Raw genomic sequence first — 23,668 nt, forward strand, 5'->3', positions numbered from 1 at the left:
ATCACTGTTTAAGGGAAGTAATTTTCCCCCAGGTCAGATGGGCAGTGACCTTAGGGGGTTTCACCTTCCTCTGCAGTGTGCGGGTGCAGGTCACTGGCCAGGATTATCTGGGTGGATCTTTTCATTTCCCTGCCATTGTGGGGACCTTGGACACTGGGGCACCTCAGCCCGACCTATTCTCTGCCTGTGGCACATAACAGTCGAGTCTCCTGAGGGCCGTAATGCTTTGGTCTCATTTCCGTTGTTGGGGTCAGTGTGCGGGTGCTGGGTGTTGGTGCTGGCTTGTGATATTCAGGAGACTAGACTAGACTAGACTAGACAGATCTGCTGGTCCCTTCTAGCCTTCACTCTCTGACACTGCCTGCTTGCAGGTGGCAGGTACCTTTCACCTGCCTTCTGCACAGAAAACCTCCTGTGGCTGAAAATGGGCGTGTCACAGATTTTATAGCCTCCAGGCAAGGAGGAGGTGTTGGGAGAGCCACACATTCAGCTTCCTGGCATGGCATTGACACTCTGCTCAGCAGAGCCAGTGTCAACAGAAGGCCTGGAGGAAGAAGGCAAAAACCAAACACATGGGCACTTCTCAGAACAAGAGCTGTAAAACCTGTGCAAACCTGAACAAGTGGCACGACACCCTTTTATATGTTCAGAATCAATAGTCAGGCCCACTAAGAGTGTTTGCCGACACATAAACTACATCCACCGCACAGGGTTTCCCGAGGTTTATGACTCAAGGCCTGGAGTCTTTAATGGAGTTTGCAGAGCCCAGGTACCTACTTCCACATCTTGCTTTACTGCGGCTCTCAAATCACCAGTCTGCAGCCTCTCCACCATATGCTCTTAAAAGCTTAAAAGGGTGTTTGTTCCACTGCAACCCAAGTGCACTGATAAGCAGCCTGGGCTGCCCCCCACTCCCACCCGCAGTCATGGGAGGTGTGGTCAGAGCATGGCATGTGAAATTGGGTGTGCCAGTGCTTGCTACCAACAGCAAGCGTCATGCCCCTGGTTTCCGGCTCGCTGAGTGAGATCTGCCCCAAATCAGTAACGTTCCTGGGGATGCATCCCAGCCACCTTCTGAAATAAACGCCCCAGCCCAGGACGTGGATTCCATTCAGGTTAACTTCACTTACCCGCACTCAGCTGGTGGGGGCAGGGAGTGTTAATACTGGAGATCGGGGTTGGCTGCTGGCAACAGTCACCATTCAGGCTGTGGACACTGAAAAAGCAGCTGCCCAGCTTGATGCTGGGCCCACAGTGCTGATGGGGGACAGGAGCAAACCCACCAGTGGGGCCCTGGGTCTTGGGGTTCTGTGCAGCTGGGTGTGCTGTGAAGGAGAAGCCAGGAGAGCAGTAGAAATGCCATTCCCTCTCCACCACAGGCAAGGGATTGTGGAGGAGGCCTCAGCTGGAGCTAGGGTGACCAGACAGCAAGTGTGAAAAATCAGGACAGGGGGTTGAGGGTAATAGGATCCTATTTAAGAAAAAGACCCAAAAATCGGGACTGTCCCTATAAAATCGGGACATCTGGTCACCCTAGCTGGAGCTGTCTGTGATGGTTGGGTAGCAAGAACAGGGAGCAGCCTGAGATCAGTGGCATAGTGAGAGCAAGGAGGGGAGCGGTGGGTGCTGGAGCCAGAGGCAGTGTCAGGGTAGGCGTGGAAGATGAAGCTGGGAGAGGGAGTGACAGCATGAACCCTGGGCACAGATCCACTGCAACACACACTGAATGATGGGGCTCTAATTCCTCTCCGGATGGTGCCTCAGGCTCCACTCTCGTCGTTTCTGAGGTCGCTAAGCTCTCGGTGGAATTACAGCCCATAACTCCCAGCTGCCTGCTCTGCGCTGTCTGTGCACCTGGGAGCAGTTCCACTGGCTCGGGACCTGCTGTGGGTGTGCAGCGTTTGAGCCTGTCCGGAGAACTCTCTGTTGAGCTAGGGGCCAGGCACTACATTTCGGTGCAGAACACCAGGGGGAAGGCGCTTTCACAAAGCTAAGTTGAGTTCACATCTGGGCCCTCCTCCGTGCCGTAGAGGAACGCTGATGCATTCGTCCATCCCACCCCAGCAGGACAAGGGAGTGTAACAGAGCAGGGTGTGGCATGATCAGTCCCAGAGCCGAGCAGGGCTCCTGCGTATCCAGGCCCCCTCAGAGTACACAGCCCAGAGCCGGGCTCACAGGGGGGTGCGGGAGAGAACAGATCTGGGGACTGACCGCAGGGCTGGGCTGGGATTTATCATTGGTCCTTGCTGTTTAGCCCAAAGTGCTGCCAGACATTGCAGAACTGGACAAAGCCCTGGACCCTGTCCCAAAGAGCTACCGGTCCAACCAGAGAGACAAGATGAGGGAACACAAAACAGAGGCAGGAGCTAGGGGAGATGGCAGACAAACCCAGGAGCTGGCCTGGGTGCTCCAGGACAGCTCCACGCCAGCTGCTTCTCCTCTCCTTTGCGCAGGTCGTGGTCTGGGGCGAGGAGGGGAGTAAAGCAGGAGTGCAACGTGCTCCAGGGATCCTAGGGGGCAGACTGGCTCCTAGAGGACCATTTTAAAGTAGAGAGTCTTTACTGCAGCTCCGACGGGCTCCAAGACCCACCTCTGTTTTCCCCTTCAGCTACGCTGAGCATGAGGACACAGCACATTCTATAGGCACACGAGCGAAATACTTTGCTCAGCCCCAACTCCCCAGGCACATTAGCCCCATATACCATTCCCCTGACATTGTCTCTCTTTCTGGATCACAACATCTGTATTTATCACAGAACCTAGGGAGCTCCTGGGGGCAGGGACTGGCCTGGCCTAGCCCCATGGGGCCCTCCATCAGGAGAGCGACCCCCATGTCTCTTACACATCACCCCTGCCAAAGGCCATTGCATTGGCCCCGTGGGAATGAGCAGGGCACTCCTGTGAGGCATCGAAAGACTTGCAAAGGAAGGACCAGCTTATATTGCTGCAGGAGGCAATAGCAATGGGCCGTGCTCCAGGAACAGTGATGCAGGAGCCAGGGGAAGCCAGCCCGTCTCTGCTCAGCTTTAATCAGCCTGAGTCATGGGAGTGAGGTTGCTCCGGGTCCTGTTCTGGTCCTGGTACAGGTGTCAGGAGCAGAGTAGGTCTTTCACTCCCCAGAGGTTGGTGTGACAAGCGTGTCCTTTGGCTTCTGTCCTGATGGGTACAATTGGCCCCTCCTTGCCCTGTGTTTCTTGTACCTTCCAGATCTCAAAATCCATCTGGTTTCACACTGATACTGTGGATTCTGTCTGATCAGGGCACAGAACTGTCAAACAGCCCCAGGTCTGTGAATCTCAGGGATCCTCTCTGGGAAGCTGCTCTTAGTTTGGCGTTTGTGATGAAATCCAGGGGAGCAGGCGAGATTCCCATGGGGTGGGGGCTGAGTAGAGAAGGGAGAGGCTTGGAGCGCCTGAGCCTGCAGACTGGGTTTCAGTGGTTTCTAGTAACAGGGAAGCCTCTTTACCTGGGCTCTGAAATCCCCAGGCACAGGGATGTGACCTCTCAGATTCAGTGACTGGCCACCAGGAGGAGATTAGCAGGCTCAGCAAGTGTAGAAGCGAGGGCCCCTGGAGACCTCCTGAGAAGGAAGCATGGTCTAGGCTTGTCCCGGAGTGGGGCATTTCCAGCAGCCCCAGCCCCGAGATCAGGGCCGGCTTTAGGAAGTGCGGGGCCCAATTTGAATAGTTTCGATGGGGCCCCAGCAGGGATGACTTAAAAAAAAATAAAAAAACCACACATGTAAAAAAACACGTGGGGCTTGTACTCACTTGGCGGTGCGCCGAGTCTTCAGCGGCACGTCCTTCACTCGCTCCGTGTCTTTGGTGGCACTGAAGAACCCGCCACTGAAGTGCCACCGAAGACCCGGAGCGAGCGAAGGACCCGCCACCGAAGTGCCGCTGGAGACCCAGATTGCCGCTGGGTGAGTAAATATTAAAAAGGTGCCAGGGAAGGGATTCTCACGGGGAGCGGGGCCCTCTTAGGCGAGGGGCCCGATTCGGGGGAATTGGTGGAATAGGCCTAAAGCCGGCCCTGCCCGAGATCATGCTGAATACAGGGACATTACAACAGCTTTCGGGTATGAGCATTAAATCCATTGCCCTGAAACACCGTCGCCCACCAGGGGTCTGGGTGACTTCACTGAAGAGCTGCCCTGCTGCCTCTCTCTCTTGCATCGTCTCTCCTTCCTCCAGGAGGGGATCAGCAGGGCCGGCTCCAGGTTTTCTGCCGCCCCAAGTGGCAAAAAAAAAAAAAAGCCGCGGCAGCGTGATTGCGCCACTCTGCAATTTGGCAGCAATTCAGCGGCAGGTCCTTTGCTCCGACAGGGACTGAGGGACCCGCTGCCGAATTGCCGCCAAAGACCCGGACGTGCTGCCCCAGTAGCGGCCGGAGTGCCGCCCCTTAGTATTTGCCGCCCCAAGCACCTGCTTCCTTAGCTGGAGCCTGGAGCCGGCCCTGGGGATCAGGATCCCCCCACCACACAAACAGCTTAGGCGGTGGAGTGTCAGAACTCAGCATTTTCTGCTCTGTCCCACTGCACAAAGCCGCCAGCATGGAAAGGTCATAGGAGCACTGCCGCCAGACAGGAATAGAAAGATCAATAGAGGCCACGGCACCCCAGTTCCTGAGATAAGACCAGCAATGGCTCTCTCAAGGTCTTGTTCTGCTTTGCCAGCCAGAAAATCCCCTTATTTGCTACCAGGCCTGACCATGCCTGTCTCTCCTGCATGCCACACCACAAAGGGTCCCGGGGGCAGGAACAGCCTGTGATCACTCCAGCTGAAAGCTCTTGATTGTGTTGCATGTTGAAGGACCTGGATTTCAGTTCCACCATCACCTCTGAGAGATTCACTAGGGAAGGGGCTGGCGGTTAAACCAATGCACAGAACTTGCTGACAAATGTCAACCCGATAAGAGTCCCAGCCCACAATAAATACACCCCGTCAGCCGGCAGCCTGCGTAAATAAAGGAGCCTTATTCTGTGCACCTGGCAGGTTGTGCTGAAGCAAAGGGCTAATTCCAGAACAAAAAGTGACCCCCCTCAAGAGCTCCCTGACCCACCCACCCGGAGATGTTTGGATGCAGGGATTCTTAGCCTAGGTCACGGTGCCCCTGCTGATTTCACCTGTTACAATAGCACAGGTAGCCACGGCCACGTATGGCTTCGTAGGTCAATATCAGCGCTTCATATGACACTTGGGAGTGAACAAGAGGAAACCCGTTCAGTGAAACATTCCCCATCTGGCTAGCAGTGCTGAGCTGCAGCATGTGTAGCTTTCTGTAGTAGCCCCACCCCATATAGAGTGCACTGCCACTATAACGAGACCAGGACTGTATAGCCCATAGGAGGTCCCAAAAGTGAGCTTATTAGGCATATCAAGCATGCTCTAATGCACTGACAGTAATCGTGCTGTAACACTGCCCATACAGAGAGCACTCTGCAGCCCAGTGCATTCCATGATTACATCACTCCCTATCCTTTTGTAATGGGGATTGTGTAGGGTGACCAGACAGCAAAGGTGAAAAATTGGGACAGGGGGTGGGAAGTAATAGGAGCCTATATAAGAAAAAGACCCAAAAATCAGGACTATCCCTATAAAATCGGGACATCTGGTCACCCTAGGACTGTGGAACTTGTGCCCCTCTGTGTAGCACAGGAGATTCAAGCGCAGGTTGTTGTATCAAGGTATTTTATTATGGATGTTTGTACAGACATATTTTCTAATAAAGGCCTTTCGCTTCCCCCATACCTTGCAGAGACGGACTCACACCGAGTCATTTTGCTAAACGCAGTGTGGCATGTTTTCATAAGCAGCCTCTGCATTTGCACACATGGTTGTGCACCCCCAAAAGCTGCAGCTGCGTGGGTGCAGATACGTGGGTGCCAGATCAGAGGCCAGGGTTAGGAGACTTTGAAAAGGTGGCCCAGAAGGCACAGGGCACCCCTAGGGGCATGGTTGCAGGGTGCAGAGCTCGGGCCACCTTATAATTCACGTTGGAGCATTTGTCAGTACTCTATAAAAGCTGTAACTCCATTGCATGAACTCCTGCTTCCAGTCAAATCTCATTGTGACCAGCATTAAGAGATTAGCTTATCCCTGCAGCCCACACTCCGGCTGGCCTCCCGGTTACTTGCGCTGAACATGGCTCCTTGTTCACAGCCCTTGTGGTGCTTGCTGGGTAGAAATCCCTGTCTGGGGGTGAGACTTCTCTAGCTTCTTCCTGGGGCCCAACGGATCCTCTGGAAAATGAATGGCAGCAGCTATAACTTGCTCCAGGAGACGCCAGGTACTGGTACTAGGTCTTTAACTTTACAGTCAGCCGAGCGGGGAAAGAATGGTATTTTCCTAGCAGGTGTTGTGAAAGTTCATCCAGATGAATTCAGCAGAGCTGTGCTAATGACCCTCCCCCACATCTGCAGTCCACATGTCGGACTGCTCTGAAACCCCCACCAGAGAGAACAGGAGAGCACCGAGAAAGCTCCTGGGCAGTGGCTTTGGGAAAACATCCCTCGGGGTCAGCGCAGTAAGGGATCCTTCAGGGCTAGGCAGTGGGGGTCTGCCTCTCAGGTACCTCATGTTTAACTATCATGGCACTGTTCTGGTTTAAGACTCTCCCAAACCAACATTTCTCCTCAGCCCACATCTGCCCTTTCTATTTTGCCAGCTGTTTCTGGGTGACCAGAACTGCTGGCAGCCAGCACTGAATTCTCTGTTACCCTGAAGTCCCTGGGGCAGGGCCTGAATCTAGTGCCACAGCCCTGTTATCCCAGTCACTAGGCTACTGCCTGGAACCTGTATGGAATTGTCTGTCCCCCGGAGGTCCCCCTGCCACCAGCCAGAAGGACTCTGCATTTCCTACTCGTCTGGAGTACCTGGGACTAAGGCATTCTCCCTTATGTAAAGTGACTGAAAAATAGGTTTAGGACCTCAGAGAATTCACCCCCGTGTTATTGATCCTATCTCAGGCCTGCAAAGGTATGTCTACACTGCAGCTGGGCGTGAGCCAGCCCACGAAGACAGACTCATGCTAGCAGGGTTCGAGCTAGCATGCTAAGAATTGCTGTGCGGCCGCTACCACTCTGACAGTGACTCGAGCTAGGCACCAGATCCCCTAGGCTCGAGCTCTGGTCTTTAGCCCAAGTCTCTGCCGCACACAGCTATTTTTAGCCTGCTATCTCAAGCCCCACTAGTGCAAGTCTGTCTGTCCAGGCTTGGCGATTCACTGGCAGCTGCAGTGTAGGCAAAGAAGTCCCTGATTACTCTGCGATGCACTTTGCCTCTTGAGGGTGAACTGTGCAGTGAGATCCTGGCCTAAATTGTGGTGACCGTGATGTCTCTGCTCCTCGGGAATGACGGGACTGCTAGGAATAGCAATACAAAGGTATCAAACCACCAGGGATCCTGGTCAGCCAAGGAGGGACTTGTTAGGATTCCATTTCTGCATAGCGGAAATCGGGGACTCTACTTGGACATCACAAGTCCTGCCAAGTGGGTCTCCCATTTCAGATGAACATGTATCGTTTCAAGGTGACATACCATGATGTGTATAGTCACAGCATCTCCTCATATAAGGTGGCATTTTCTTAGGAGAATGTGTTTGAGTAACAAGCGGCCTCTTCTCCCCGGGTCCATGGGAAAACATCCTCACACCAACCCGAGGGGCACAGAAGTTACAGGAACACGGTGTAAACTGGAAGCTGCTCGCTTTTCAACCAACCCAAGGCTGCAGAATTCAATCCCCGCTTACTGAGTGGAAAATGCACCTGTGACGTGGGACTAGCTCTTTTTCACAGGTGTGGCAGCTCCACAGCATGCCTTGTTGGGCCAAGCCTGGTACTGCAGACTCTCCCTGCCTTCCCCCACGAGTGGTGGCTGCCTGCTCGGAGCAGGGCAGTCTGGGCTGTCAATTCAGCGTCAGGCCCTACGCAATTACAAACACAGAATTTGGCTGCCTGTATGTTCAACAAACAAACATCAAAGGCATATGCTTGGTTGCAGCACTTGAAAACAAGGATATGACCTGGCCCTGGCATTTTGGGTTAGCACTGAGTGCTCTTCCTCTGTCCCGGTCTTACCCCACGCTTGTCCTGAGAGGCAGCAGGCAAGCCTTCTTAACTGGCCTGCTGGCTCCTGATTGGTCAGCATCTCCTGGCCCTTCTAGGCCACTAGATGACTAAGTTTTGTTGGTAGCCCAGTCTGAGTCCGTGGGTTCATCTTGAGCGGAGTGTTGTTAGGGTGCAAACATCTCCAGCAGGGGGCGGAGAAGGCCTGAGAGACTCCGTCGCACTCCCCCTATAACGCCCATGGGCTGGGATGTTCACTGAAAGGGAAGAGGACAGGAACATGGTTGAAGTGAAACTCTTTGAATTGAGACTTAGCAATCCTCCCCGTCGTTTGCTCAGCTCTCCTCACCTACACACCTCCTCTTGTCGCCAGAGCATTCTTCCTGTCTGCCACCGACTCGGGGTCAGGAACCTTGCACTCACTCTGGGCCAAACCCTACGCAGAACTCCAGGCCCAGAAGCTGGTGGGCAGAGGAAGGCAAACAGCCCACAGGACTATTAGGGAGGGTCAAATAAATGCAATCAAAGGGGTTACCTCTAGCCAGTCTCCCGTGGTATGTGCACTGGGTGGATAAACTCGTGCTAGCAGGGCTTGAGCTAGCTTACTAAACATAGCTGTGTGGCTGTCGTGGCTTGGGCAGGAACGTGGGCTCCCAAGCCTAGAAGGTTGGGGCAGTTGAGAGCCCAAGCTGCAGCCTGAGCTGCAACATCCACACTGCTAATTTTAGCGTGCTGCCTCAAGCCTCGTTAGCATGAGTCCGTCTACCCGGGCTGGGAGGCTCGCTCCAAACTACAACGTAGACAGACGTACCCCTATAGGCCCAGGGTGGAAAGCAGAGGGCACCCAGTTCCAGCCGAGTCAGAGGAGAACTCTCGAGCTCAGTCCTCATTTAGGGCCCAAACAGACTCCCACTGAAGCTACTGGGAAACTATCCCTCAGCAGAGCCCAGCCCTGTTCTCCTGGCTGATGTACCTTTAATGAAGCCTGGCATCATGTGCTGAGAGACAAAGCTTCAACCCTAACTCTCTCTATACCCTGATATCAGTGTAAAGTGCTGCTCCATTCTCAGTGTCTCCCTGCTCTGCTGAGCCATGCCACTACCACCACATGCACTCAAATCCCCTCTAGCTCTGGCCATATGGAGCAGAGACAGACTTCTTAGGAACCGAGTTGGGCGCTCTTAGTCTAGGGAATATCAGACTCTCCAGATCCAAACGTCATAGGCTGAAACTGGCCAAAGCCCTTCTGAAGTCGGAGACAAAGTGGGTGATACGGGATTATTTTTACTAGCCCTTTACGCCCTATGCAAGCTGCACAGGGACAGTCCTATGGTCAGGAAGCCTGGTGAGTGCCACACACACAAACTCCTAGCTAGCCAAGTCTGAACTAACTAGCCTGGGACTCCCTGTGTTTTCACTCATAGCTCACTAGGGAAATATTAGTTTCCCCCTAGACAGTGCTAGGTAAATCCCAGGCTGGGGCTCTGCACTCCTCCTGCCTACAACACTTCCTAGCAACATCCCAGAACTTAATTCTGACATTTTGTAGACCGCAAGGCACATGAATCCAAGACTCACACTACGCCAACGCACATGGTGTAAATTCTTAGATTAGTTATAGATAGATCGATCTCCACAACACCCGATAAAGATATTGGTTCTGTAGTCACTGCCATCGAATAATTTTTGATGCCTTTGGTGAGATGGGTTGGTAGTCTACAGTGCAATTCCTGGTTTGTTGGCACCCTCAGAAGAGAGGCCGAGGATTGAATGGGGCATGGAGATTGAACTCCCCACTCAGGCAGTCTCTCAGGTCAGGGTTGCCTGCATTGCCCACACTGCAGCTGCAGCTCGTGTTCAGTTTTGCACCTGTCCTTTGGCTAAAGGGTTCCAATCTGCAGAGCTAGCAGTGTCCCCCTTTTCAGTAGCACTAAAATCCATTTGAATCAAACAAGAGAGAAAGAAATTATGGAGGGATGTGTTTTTGTAAAACAGTCTCATCTTGTTTCTTCTTCTGACACATGCTGCTGCTTCCGAGAAGCAGCCAGGTCTGTGCCCTGTCAGCCATCTCTCTAGATAAAGTCATCCTCTGCCAGCGTGTTTTGATTAAACCTGCTTTGGGGGCACTTGTACTGGGAGTTATACCCAGTTAATCATTGCATTCTTTATCTGTTGATGATTGATTTAGAAAAGTTCATGGCTTCGGTGTTTGAAACATTTAGTTGACTCAATTTATGCAGTTTATGGTCATAATATATTTTAATGTTTTTATGACAGAAAAGGCCATTAGCCCAGGGTGCTGGGGGAACCAATTGTGATAAATAATAATGTTATCCTGCCTTTGTGTTCCGGGTTCAGCTTAAAGGGGAACTAATGATTTGTGATGACGTGCGTTATCTTGGAAGTTAGCCAGATGGCGCTACAGCATCCACATCTGTGTTGTAAATGAGACTGTTTGGATTATAAACCTCTGGTGTGATGGAATTATTGATGATTCTTGTGCCCTAACATTACATAGACGACATCTTTCTTCAATGAGAGAATCATAAATATTAGGGGCAGGAAATATGAGGTCATCCAGTGTATCTGCCTATGTGGAAGAGTGCCTGGGGCATTGTCTATTTTTTACCAATTCCAGAAACCAGGATTATCCCAGAATCTCACTTCTGAGACTTTTTTTTAACGTCCAGTCTGATTTCCCCTTTTGCTTGATGTTCTGTCACTCTATTCCTCCACCTACACAATTCTGCTCCCTCCTTGATATTGATACCCTTCAAATATCTCTGAACAGTTCTCAGTTCCCATCAGACCCTTTCTTGCTCTTTTTTGGATCCTTTACAATTTCCCCATCACTGTATCTTGTATTGGGATGCCCCAAACTGCACATGAAATCTTCAGGTGTTTTTGGTGTCAAACTAATACCAAGAGGCTTTTAACAGCAAATAGCACAATGTCATTTCTGCTGGGAACGGTTGGAGAAGATGGATGAGGTGCTAAGAGGTGAAATATTGTTCAGTATCATGGTGCTAGTGTAACCTAGGCTCACTCAGTGGGGGCTCTGTTCACCTGTAGTCGTGCCTGGGCCACAGACAGAGTTTGACGAGCCTGCTACCCTCTTGGACAATAGAAAGGGCGGTACAGAACACCGTAGCACATCTCATAGACACAGGCTACCACGGCATATAAAACTTTTCTGTCCTCTATTCCTTACACTGGCTTCCCATCGGGGCCAGCTCCAGGCACCAGCCCAGCAAGCAGCTGCTTGGGGCGGCCAACGGTGAGGGGCAGCAGGTCCGGGTCTTCGGCAGCAGGTCCCTCACTCCCTCTGGGAGCGAAGGACCAGCCGCTGAATTGCTGCTGAAGACTGAAGCGGTGGCGGTAGAGCTGCAGATCGCGATCACGGCTTTTTTTTTTTGTTTTTGTTTTTTTTCTGCTTGGGGTGTTAAAAACCCTGGAGCCAGCCCTGCTTCCCATAGAATACCACATAAAGTTCCAGGTCTTGGTTCTATCTTCAAGGTGCTCCATGGCCTGGGCCCAGGATAGCTAAAAGATTGTCTCACATAAACAAGTAGCAACATAAAAACAAACGTGGCAGATGTTACCCAGTACTGGGATGCCTTCAATAGACTAAAGCTGGGTCTTTTAGCTTAGGCAGAGAAGTTCATACTTATGACCCAGAAGTCACAGGTTTGAGCCGCATCGCCAACAACCCACCCAGGGCATGGCATTACACTAGCAGGATAAATTATGGTACAAGGCAGAAACTGTAGTTAAGAAAGACGTTTGTGGTTGTGGCCCCATGGAGTCGTGTGGTGGAATGTGTCAGATCGATCTGTCCTTCTGAGTGGCCCCACCCCTGCAGTACCTGAGTACCCCACACGTTTTAAATGAAGTCTTACAGATGGGGAACTGAGGCACAGAGAGATTAAGTGACTTTCCCAAAGTAACACCGGGGGGTCCATGTAGTGCCAGGAATTGAACCTAGCTCTCCTGAATCCCTGTCCAGAACACCCAACACCACCACCACCATAAGACCAACCTTCCTCTCGCATGAGCAAAGAGGCTCTTCCAGCTGAAGCCAGTTCATTACAGCTCCTTATTGGCTCAGACAGAGAGAGGCTGATGTTTAGTTCAACTGGGTGAGCTGCTATTGCGGCCGCTGTCTATGAACCATGGAGGTCTCATGTTTTAGTCTCAGTTGTGTGAAGATGTAGGAGGCATCCAAAGCATTTCTGGGCCCCAGATGAGGGACCCCACTAATGGATTAACTCCATTTGACAGGTCTAGAGTGAACGGCCCAATGCCCAGGAGAGGTCTGCCATGCTATGCTGTGTGGGACATCCATCAGGAAGGCTTTTGTTTCAGGAAGATGCTTTTTGTCCTTTGGGAAATCTACTATCTAAACAGTGACTTTATCTACTCTTTCCTGTCCATGCTAGGACAGATTCTCAGCAGAACATAGTGGTCAGTGGATCCCCTACTTTCCCACACAGCCCCAGCTCCTAATCCATTTGGGTTTCGGAGCTGTTTACCATCTCTTATGGTCCCTTGCAATTAGCCCCATCTGTCCATTTCCCAGTCCTGGCAGTGGATGATGCAAATGGTACCAACAGTGACTCAGACAGGTCATTCTGAGGAATTGTTTTACAAAAAAAAATTGCTTTGTAACCTTTGTTGATTTTGGCAATTCTCCTCCTCTGACAGCAGCGATTCTGGGTATCGCTCCACTGGCTGGAATTATCCAGGAGCTTTTTCATGTGTGTACAATGAACATGAAGTATAAGCAAATGAAACCTAAATGAACTGCAAGTGGCCTGCAGGGACTAGTGGCAAGGCCCTCGCTGTGTCTGCTGAGCTGTATGCTAAGCAGGGCTCCCTGCATTGCAGAGCTGCAGGGATTCCCTGAGTCAGAATGGGTGGCATTTATCTCCCCACCGGAGTCCCACAGCTCACACACCTGCTGTTCAGTGAAGGTTATTACTGCTAGGATCATTTCAGATCTTGGAACCAGAGCTGTGCTCAACCAGGGGGTGCTTTTTTGCTGAATTTTGCACATTAAGGACTAGCTTTGTGTGCATTCATCATTCTGTAGCTCCCCTGGGGAGGAGAAAAGTGTTTTCTGCTGGGTGCAGAGCTCTTGGAAGAATCTGGCTCCAGACTTACACCACTTCATTCTGGCCCTTTGGTTCTCCTCAAATTTTCTTTTCCACTAAAAGGGATGAAATGGTCATTTTGAAAGTGAAAATCTGCCAAAATGTATACACTGTATTTTGAATGTTTCATTTCGAAACCACCTTTCCCCTCAAGATGGGCCCTTGCTTTGCTCCAGAATAGGCTCATTTTCACTGCAATCAAGTTTTTAATGAAAGATTCACAAACATGTGGTGCATTTGGGGGCAAAAATAGGCCCATTTGCAATATTAAAATAAAACATGAAATGGAGTCTGCAGTGTTTAGCCAAGCTGGGGGCCTCTGTATAAAGGTAAATACATGGAACTTTTCAGTTCTCTTCCCAGCTGCGCCAGTGACTCACTGCATGATCTTGAGTGAATCATTTCAGCCCAGATATTCAAAGCGGCACACATGGAATTGTGTGCATAAACACATAGAACCGATCATTTGCACATGCAGTTACCATGACTGTGATGCAGACTCAGTGACTGTGCATATAGATGAGATGTGCAATTGCACTGGCATTGCTGTGAGTGCAGTTGTATGCAATTCTGAAAACCTGGGCCTTAGCCTCTCTGTGTTAACTGTCCTATTAAAAAAATTCAAACCAAGCAATCAAACAAAAAAATGGCAGTAACAATAATTACTTCCTGGGGGTGTTTAGAGGCTTTGTCAGCATTAATAAAGCCCCTTGAGATCCTGGGATGAAAGGCACTGTAAGAGTTAATCTTATAGTGGGATATGTTTAAACGGTCTGCGTGTCTAAGCGTTGACAGTTCTCTTTCCCTATCTGTTTTGCATAGCAGCTGTTTATTATGGTTCCTTTAATTAGCTCAGGCTCTCTGAGAATGTCCTTTGCAGCTTCCAGTTCAAATACGTGGATGGAGATATAGTGGAATCTTTTCCCTACTCCCAAGCATGTCTTATTCCGCATGTTCCAAGTGCTTTGGAATACTCGATACCCTAACCCATTCCATTCCAGTGGATCCTTGGCAGCAGAGCACATTTTATGGACAAGTCTGACTGATTTTTCCTGGGCTTGGTCATTTTCAGAGAATTCCTCTTGTTTGCAGTGGTCCACTAGCCTGAGGTTGATTGAAGCACCTTGCAGTGTGTTTAGTTTGTTATGCCCTGATCAAGCCCCAAATGCCTGTTAGCAGGCAACATGTCACAAAACGCACAAGTAATGGCATATCTGCCACCATGCGTGGGCCCCCAAAGGGCCCAGCAACCAGTCTGACTTGGCTGCCTTAGCATGCCATATGCCATCCCCAGGCAATGCAGGCATGGCATCATCTCCTGTAAACACCAGCCCCCAGAACCAACCGGCCCAGGTGCCAAGACCAGATCTACAGATAATTCCTAGGAATTTAAATACTGGGGCTACTCTAGGAGTTGGAGTCTGTTGTTGTCCTTACTCGTCACTTTCACCACTTCACAGACTATGTAGCTTTCAGATTATGCCTTAGAGGTCAGTTTATCCTCCTCATGATGCCATATATATATGTCCTAGTGTGAGTTATGTGAGGAGATCAAGGGGACAATAGACCCCTAATTAATTCTGCTGAACCTTACAGCTCCCTGGAGACTTCTCCCACCTGTCAAGAATATTTCCAGGAAATGTTACTGGGCCAGAGCCTCAGCTGCTGTATGTCAGCTGATCTACATAGGGTGCCACAGGATTCTTTGCTGCTCTTACATAGGGTGACCAAATGTTCCAATTTTATATGGACAGTCCCGATTTTTGGAGCTTTTTCTTACATTTTTACCTATTACCCCCCACCCTCGTCCCGATGTTTCACACTTGCTGTCTGGTCACCCTAGATCTACACCAGCTCTTTTCCTGATGCTTGTTTCAATTGGCTAGAGAACTATATAGCTCTCTGCGCCCCGGACTGACTCCAGCCAAATTCCTCAGAGCTGCTTATTAACACACAGAAAACTCTGCTCTGTAATTGTTTATGGGACAAATTCCGACAAAAGGCAAATGGGATTTGACAAAGTGGCCAAAATATCCCTGTTTACAAAAAGTATGACAAAATACAAGCCCTTGGCTTTATCTTTCCCATTTGGAAACAGCCACAGAGCAAATATACTCAGGGCACGGAAGGGGGGGGGGAATTTATATTGACTTTAGAAAAACTGTTCTTTAAAAAAATAATCTCTCTAGATGCCCAGATTCAGTTGTGGACCCCAAAGTCTTGCATAAGGGTTTAAAGCCTGCCTGCTAGCTTGCAGGGTTTGTGTGTGAGCAAGTCATGCAGTAAACTATTCTCTGTTAATTTTTTAATGCAGGATAAACAGGCCGAGAAATGATTAGCATGCAAGTAAGTTCAGCTGAATTGGGGAAATGAGAGAGTGAGGAGGCTAGCTGGAGTTATCAGTTAACCACATGAAGTGCCTCTGCTTCCAAGGGCTAATTCTGCCTGTTGCTTTCTGTACCCTTTTAAATAGCCTTTTTAAAAATTTAAGTAATGACCTAAAATGGCTAGTATAAGCACCATGGGAGCCCTTGTTTTCTTCTCTTTTTCTGTTCGTAATGGCTGCACACAGGAATTGCAGGTGATAAGGGTCCTACCTGGTTTATTACAGATGATCAGCATCTTCTTCCCCATTCCCAACTTTAAAAGGAAGCTGTTAGATTAAGATGAAAATGTGGAAATCCACTTTGTATGTGCGCAACCGTTCTGGTGAGAGTTTCAGTACGATCCCAGCAGATCCAGCAAGTGAACAGAAGAGACTGCAAGGCAGGGAAAAAGCATAACTAGGTAGTTGCTTGGAATGGAGTTTGGTCAGTGGTCGGAGATCTATCTATATTCTCAGATAGACAGGACTTTGTCCACAAACTGGAATTTGAAATTTCAAAGGGAGAAAAGCAGAAGGGACCTTTCCGGGCGTGGAGATGACTATGCTGACGTTATTTCCCCAGGACTTTTGTTCTTTAGCTTGTAACTCAGGCGGTTTGCGCTTCTCCCTCAGCTCATTTGGTGAATGTGAGACTGAAAGATCAGACAGAGAGAGAGAGATATTTGTTGATGACATTCAATGTGGCAATATACACATGTCCCAGCTTCACAGTACAAAACTTTCACAGTACAGATCCAGTACAGAACTTTTCCAAAATTTGGGGTGGGTTCAGAGCCAGCGTTTTGGGTTTGAACACAGCTCTGGTTTACATACACTCATGACAAAGCCACTTTGGTCACAGTGGAGCCTGGAGAATGTAGGCCGAAATGTTTAGAAATGGCCTCTACATTTGCACCAGCTATGAATTATTCCTGCAAATTGTAGCAGCTAGAAATCTAGCTCTAGACCTGAAGGTGTAATTCAGGATCTTAAATATCCAGTTATTGCCATTTGGGCTTGAAATTTGTTGTGGGTACAACATTGTGCATGAAAAACTAGAGGCCAGGGGAGGCCCAGCTGAAAAACAGATCTTGAAGATGAAGCATGGATGATTACTGGAAACTTGTATGTGTTTGAGATGCAATGTTCCAGGTACTACTTACTCCAAGCCATGTGGCTGCAGCCCTACCTGCTGCTTTGGCAAAACTTCACCAGGGATCTCAAGAATGTTTATTCTAGGTCATCGGTTCCCAAACTAGGAGGTGCGCCCCCCTGGGGGAGCGTGAAGAAATTCCAAAGGGGGCGCGAGGCTGTGAAATGTTCATAAAATATTTTTTTATCAGCGTAAAATTTATTTATTTATTTATTTTACTTATTTATTTATTTAATAGACCAACAGACAATAAATTATACATATTCTGTATACATAATAATAACTATTCATAAAATTGTCCAATTACAGGCCTATATTATTTAACTACAATAAAGTATTAACAATCTTCTCATTTTTTATTATGAACATAAGTGGACAAGAATAAAGGTATAACATAAAGTACAATAATAATAAAAATACAACTACAAATAAAAGTATATAACTGCAATATTTTAAAATTTCATACCACGAAATGCAAATATTTTTTATTTTTTTGCCTTTCGACATGTAGGAGTGCCGTTTCGGTTGGTGGGGAAGCCAAAGAACGATGTAGAAAGCAATGGAACTTTTTAAAACTTCTTAGCTTGCTAGTGAGAGTGTTAGAGACTGTTCTATCATGGGAGTGGTTACCTCCACCACTCACCACACAAGACCAGCTACTTGCCGGACTGGTGGTGGGGTATATATAGGATAGCACGCGTCCGTACGTAATAGTAGTAGTAAATAAACCGTTTGCGATAACTCAAATTAACTTGCATCCATTATTATTCACAAATCAGAAAAAATATTTTTATAGATTTTTTTTTATTAGTATATTATGGCCGCAATTAAGAAAAGGAGGTACGATGAAGACTACATTAAGTACGGTTTCAACGTCATGGAAAAAAAATGGGATTGATCATCCTCAATGCATAATATGCTATGCAGTTCTCAGCAGTGATGCCTTGAGGCCTAGTCATCCTGAGCCACACTTGACAAGGAACCACAGTGCTTTGAAAGACAAACCAAAAGAGTTTTTTGCTGCTAAACTTCAACATTTAAAACGCATGAAGCTGGACACTACTGGCACTTTTCACCAAGCGTCGGCCAAAGAGGTAGAAGCATCTTATGAACTGTCATTGCTCATCACTAAAGCCAAGAAAGCGCACACAATAGGAGAAACTCTTGTGAAGCCTTGCTTGCTGAAAGCAGCTGACATTGCGCCTGGTGCCAAAAGCAAGAAAAAAATATCGAAAATTTCGCTTTCGACAATTCCATGAAACGTCACATCAATGACATGGCGAAAGATCTAAAACTTCAAGTTGTGGAGGCAGTGAAAGCTTCTCCTTTTTTCACAATTCAGTGCGACGATACCACTGATGTAGAACAATGCTGTCAGTTGCTTGTCTACATCTGATTCATTAATGATGGAACTGTGAAAGAAGAACTGCTTTTTTTAAAGGAATTGATGACTACATCAAAGGCTTCTGATGTTATGAAAATGGTTTCTGACTTTTTTGAAGAAAATGGACTTTCATGGGAAAAACTGGTTGGTGTATGCACAGATGGTGCTCCAGCGATGTTTGGCTCTCGCTCTGGATTTGTGACATTGGAGAAAGAAAAAAAGTCCAGCCGTAACCACGACTCACTGCATCATACACAGACAAGCATTGGCTACTAAAACCCTTCCAGATGACCTACATGAATCATTGAATTTGGCCATCAAAGTTGTCAGTTTTGTGAAGAACAGCACTTTAAATACGAGACTTTTTGCAGCTCTTTGCGCAGATTTGGGAGTCGATCATAAAATTCTTTTGTTTCACATGAAGGTACGATGGCTTTCCAAAGGGAACATGCTTTCAAGATTATTCAAACTGAAAGACGAAGTGGAAATTTTCCTCGAGCAACAGAAAAAAGAAGAGTTATATCATGCATTTATGGACCAAACGTTTCAACTTTCAATGGCATACCTTATGGACATTTTTTAATCTTTGAACAATCTCAATTTGAAGCTGCAAAAAAACAACACTGCAAACATTATAGTGCACCACGATGCCATCAAAGCATTTACGGAAAAAATCAAGCTTTGGAAACGTCAAACGCAAGCTCAGACACCTAACTTTTCATCTTTTCCAACATTTTCATCATTCGCTGAAAATGAAGGTTTCCAAGAATTTTGTAAAGAGGATGCAAAGAACAAAATTGTGTTTCATCTGGACTGCCTTGCTGACGAATTCATCCACTATTTTCCAGACAACTTTTCTGGCAACCTCATTCATAAATTAGCATGTAATCTGTTCAACGTTGATGTCGATTCATTGCCAGAAGTATTGCAAGAACAAGCACTCAAAATGAAATACAATTTAAGTGCGAAAGATATTTTCGAAAACTTAAGCCTGGAGGAATTTTGGATAAAATACTTCCCAATTTACCCGAAAGTTGGAGAAGAATCGCTACATATTATTCTTCCATTTTTGTCGATGTACCTCTGTGAATAAAGCTTTTCAAGTTTAGTCATAATAAAAACGAAACAAAGGAATCGACTGGATGTCAAAAACGATTTGCGTTGCGCACTTTCATCTTTCAAACCTAGAATTTCCCAACTCGTGAAGAAAATACAGCATCATCCTTCACATTAAAATTGTTTTGTTTATGCTATATGTTATTTTAAATTACATTTTTATTAACCTTTTGTGCCAAGAAAAACTATTTGTGCTTATTTTTCATTTTAAATAAAATATTGTATACCAAGTTTTTGTGTTTATTTTTAATTTTGAATTATGAATTGAATTAGTTAAAAGGGTGTTTGGATGATGGTAAAGGAGAGGTGGGGGGCATGAGGGTTTCTCAAAAATTAAAAAGGGGGCGTGATGCCAAAAAGTTTGGGAACCAGTGTTCTAGGTCTTTCTGATCCAGGGTCTGCTTTAGGTACAAGCAATGCCACTGACAACTTGAGGGCACACTTTTCTGAGGGCTCCCTGGTCCTGTGCTGAGTGATTTCATGGACTCACCCATCTCCCTCTCCAATTGTGGGACTGGGGTTGCAAACACTCATCATGCCATCTCCCACTCCTTCCAGCAGCCCAGAGCCGTAACTCTTGCCTTTGTCCTTTTCTGATGCCTCTTCACCTAGCTCTCCTGAAGCAGCACAAAGCTTCACTTTTTCTGGTCGTTTAATCCGACTCTGCATGGAAACCTTGCAAATGAACAGGGTGCCTTGGGATGGCCATTGGGGTCTGTAGGGAGTGCAGGACAGAGTATCTGTCTTCGGTTCCTGGGGAATCAAAGATCACCTTTGAAATCCTATTTTCAACAGATTATGGAGCCTCAATCCAGTGCTTTTGAGCCAATATTCCTCACAAAATTATTCTGCCATATCATTTTCTGCTTCCAATGGCTTCAGCTTCCTACAGGCCTCAGGCTTCCTGGATGTGAGGAAGGCCGTCTCCATGCTGAATGGAAAGAGAGGCCTAAAGAATTGCTTCCCCTACATTCTTCGCTGTTACTGATAGCGCTTACTGGATAATAAACTGCCTTGCGTGTCTATCAGCTAATACCTTCAATCAGCCAATGGTCTCAAAGACTTTACAAACATTAATTATTTCAGCCTTTGTCTGTTTTACAGATGATAAATCAAAGCACAGAGGTGAAGTGACTTGCTCAAAGTCACAGAGTAAGCCAGCAGAATGGGAGTTCTAACGCCCAATTCGTTGCTCTCACCACAAGGACACTGCTTCTCATGCCTCCCATCTAGCTATGGCTTCTGAATGGTGACAGATTGTGTTTTAAGAAGTCACTGGGGTTTTCCTTTCTCCCTAAAGAACAACACTGATTTTTCAATCCACTTTCAATAACTCCATTAACAGGACAAGGTATGGAAGTGCTGCCAAAGGTCATGTCCCTGAATATCTGCACAAAAGAGGTTTCCACGTTAGTCATAGGGCAGTGGGGGTTATATGGCCGGGGCCACGTTCTCTGCTGGTATAACTCCATCGAATTCAATGGGTTGCCACTTCCACTGATTGTGAAGATAGTTCTGCATCCCTTTCCCTTCTTCCAAACTTGTTCTTCTTTGCAATTTAGAAGGGTGGGGGTTACATTTATTGGTAATAGAAGTAACAATCTAAAATTGTCAGTATATGCCTGTTATAGATTTTGGGCTCAGCCACGCCACACATATAAGCAGGCCAAGTGACTCAGTTACAATCTGCAGTGTGGACAGGCATCATCTGTGTTCAACTCTTGTCGTGTTCACAGTATAAATTGTAACTGGATCAGCAGACAGCCATGTTATAACTTCACTGGCTCTGTGCAGGTGGTACAGACAGACCGCTCCTGTGTCTCTCTGTCTCTCTGCACACAGGAGGATTATATTCTTCCCATGCCCATTTATTAATTGCCCTGTATCCTACTCCTCATTTAATGAGGCACGTATCTTATTTGCTGGGAATCTTCTTTCCTCTTAGTGAAATTGCCAAGCTTGTCAGTCTGTATATGGGGCAGGATTAGTCTCATGTCACCCTCCTATGAGGAAAAACACAGGAGAATTTACTGCTCTCTGATAAAATCGAATGATTGCCCCATGCGCAGGGTACTCCAGTTCCTGGAACTCTAGCAGTTTCCTATTACAGCTGTCTCACATAGTATGAAGCGCTGAGAAGCCAGGTGGGGAGAAAGATTGATGGGGTGATAGGAGGAAGTTTCCCTAACCAACTGGATTCTGTCTGGGGCTCTGCTCAGTGCATGTGGAGCTGCCATTCACCGGGACTCTCATCACCAGGACAGAACATGGAGAGACCTATTGTCCAGCCCAGTTTCCACCTTTAAACCCTCCATAGCTTCTGCCTTCTTTCCTCCAGCTGCTGCTACTTGCTAAAACTGGGCCAAATTCTCCTCTCAGCTGCACTGGTGTCAATGGGCCTGATCCTGGACCCATTGAAGTTGATGAGAATAATTCCTGTGACTTCAAAGGGCATTGTGTCAGCCCTAGTGTGGGGTTACTCTTCTGAAGTCAGTGGATTTGCTCTGGATTTTTACCAGTGAGATCAGAATTTGTCTCTCCCTCTGACTGGTACTAAAAGGGAAACATCTGCTAAGTGGGGCAGAAAAATTCAAATCAGCCTAAAAAGGAAGAGATTGGTCCATTAAATAATGTTTTAAGGAGTCTCCTCTCAGGCCACCCATTCACTGGCCCTGGTCTATGTGCTTAGCCCAGGATGGGTCAGTGTGTCATTCAAAGATGCCATCACACAGGCACCAAGTTACCACTGATTCATCAAGGGAGTCTCTCCTAAATTCCCAGTAGAGAAGTTGTCAGTCTCTCAGGGAGAGAAGAATCCTCTCATACTAGATTGGAGCTTGGGTAACTTGATTAATGAGTAGGATGGTTTATTGCTGATGGAAGCAAAATCAAGCATTCCTGGTAGTGTACCCCATCTCTGCTTTGGTGTGACCATCCTCAAGAATGCAGGAAGTGTGTGGTCTCCTTGTCCCAGTCAGTCTTTGACCTCTCTGCTAGGATAAGGGTTTTGTGATATGGGAGTTAGGTGTCTTTGAGGATCTGGATCTTGTACACTAGGAACTGAACTGAAAACACCAGTAATTGCAGTCACCATCAACCTAGAGGTGAAAGGCTCCTGTGTCCTGTTGACAGTTTCCAGCCTCCTGTGCAATCTAATTTCCCTCAGTCTCCCCTACTCCCCTTTCGTATACATCTCTTCATTTTCTGTTCCTAGCATTCTGAATCCTCCCTGACATACGTCCTCCAGACCTAATGGGAGTGAGCAAGTATTTCAGTCTCATTTAGTCAGCAGCCTAGTTGAACAAAGACTGGTTTTGCTGAACTAAGCAAAACGGGCCATGCTTTTATGATATTTTACTAGACACTATGGCAAATCCTGCACATATTTGACTTAGTGTCTGCACCATTTATCTAATCAAAGGGATCACTCTGGCCAAGCCTGGATTGGGACTGAGGTCCCAGGAATGAGGCTGTTAAGGGGCTGTATTCCACCCCACCCCCCACCTCACACACATTGTTTCAAACAAATGAATTCCTGGCTCAGAATCCTCCTGGCTGAAGGGGAAGTGATATACCGGCCATGTGAGTTCAGAGGGGGGGTCCTTTGTATCTTTAATGATCCTCCTGCTCCCACCCCAGGGAAGGAACACTAGACATCAGTCCCAAGAAAGGAATGTGGGGCTTTCCCATACCTCCAGCAACCAAGTGGAAGTAAGGTAGCCTACGGAGCATATAGCAGTAGCCTCAGGGTATAGGTGGTGTCTGTGCCTTCAAATATAGACTGTCAGTGTCTTGGGGCACAGACTTTGCAAATCACCATGCTGAGGACACCATGATTTTCCGTTCATGTATCGAATGTCACGTCCCAATGGCAAGTACAATTTCGGAGTCTGAGGCCCCAGGATTTCAGTGTTGAGCTGCCATTCCTATCAATCAAGTCTTTTAGACAGCCTGGCCCAGTCTGTCCTGTGTGCCTGTGGAGAGTGATCAAAACTAGTTCAAGGCCATTAACTCGCAGTGTGTAGACTAAATCGCCCTGCATTGATTGAGAAATAAACTGGGATGTTTTGATTACACAGAGAGCTGATACTAATCGTTAATTACTGGCCCTTCTATGCAGTTCAGCTGGTGCTATTAAGTGATAAATTGATTTCCACTTGTTGATCTTGTGGTGTTGTGCAATGGAAATTACAGTGGATTATATAAAACCTTCCCAGTGCAAACCACTGCCACACACTGGATAAACTGGCATCTCGTAAAGCCCACATGCAGCAGATGAAACCAGGAGCTCAGAAAAAGAAAAAGCTCTGTTTTCTGACATTTGTAATGTACATTCTTACTGTCCTGTATTGTTTGAAGGTCTGCTCCAAAGCCCATGGAAGTTAATAGAAATCTCCCATTGATTTCAATGGGCTTTGGATCAGGACTTAAC

General features: G+C 47.6%; 1 protein-coding gene and 1 long non-coding RNA gene across 2 annotated transcripts in view; one reads left to right on the plus strand and one right to left on the minus strand.

Annotated features, from left to right (window-relative positions):
* Window positions 1-23,668, plus strand: part of HNF4A (hepatocyte nuclear factor 4 alpha) — a 69,188-nt gene that overhangs the window by 10,527 nt on the left and 34,993 nt on the right. The gene's annotated exons all lie outside the window — the stretch shown is intronic.
* LOC123348107 lies at window positions 5,677-16,097 on the minus strand. The gene is made up of 2 exons (XR_006573164.1): window positions 15,816-16,097; window positions 5,677-8,322 (listed from the first exon to the last, which is right to left on the minus strand). It is a non-coding gene; the product is annotated as an uncharacterized LOC123348107 (long non-coding RNA).

The sequence above is a fragment of the Mauremys mutica genome, chromosome 13 (genome assembly GCF_020497125.1).
Source record: "Mauremys mutica isolate MM-2020 ecotype Southern chromosome 13, ASM2049712v1, whole genome shotgun sequence".
Taxonomy (NCBI): Eukaryota; Metazoa; Chordata; order Testudines; family Geoemydidae; genus Mauremys; species Mauremys mutica.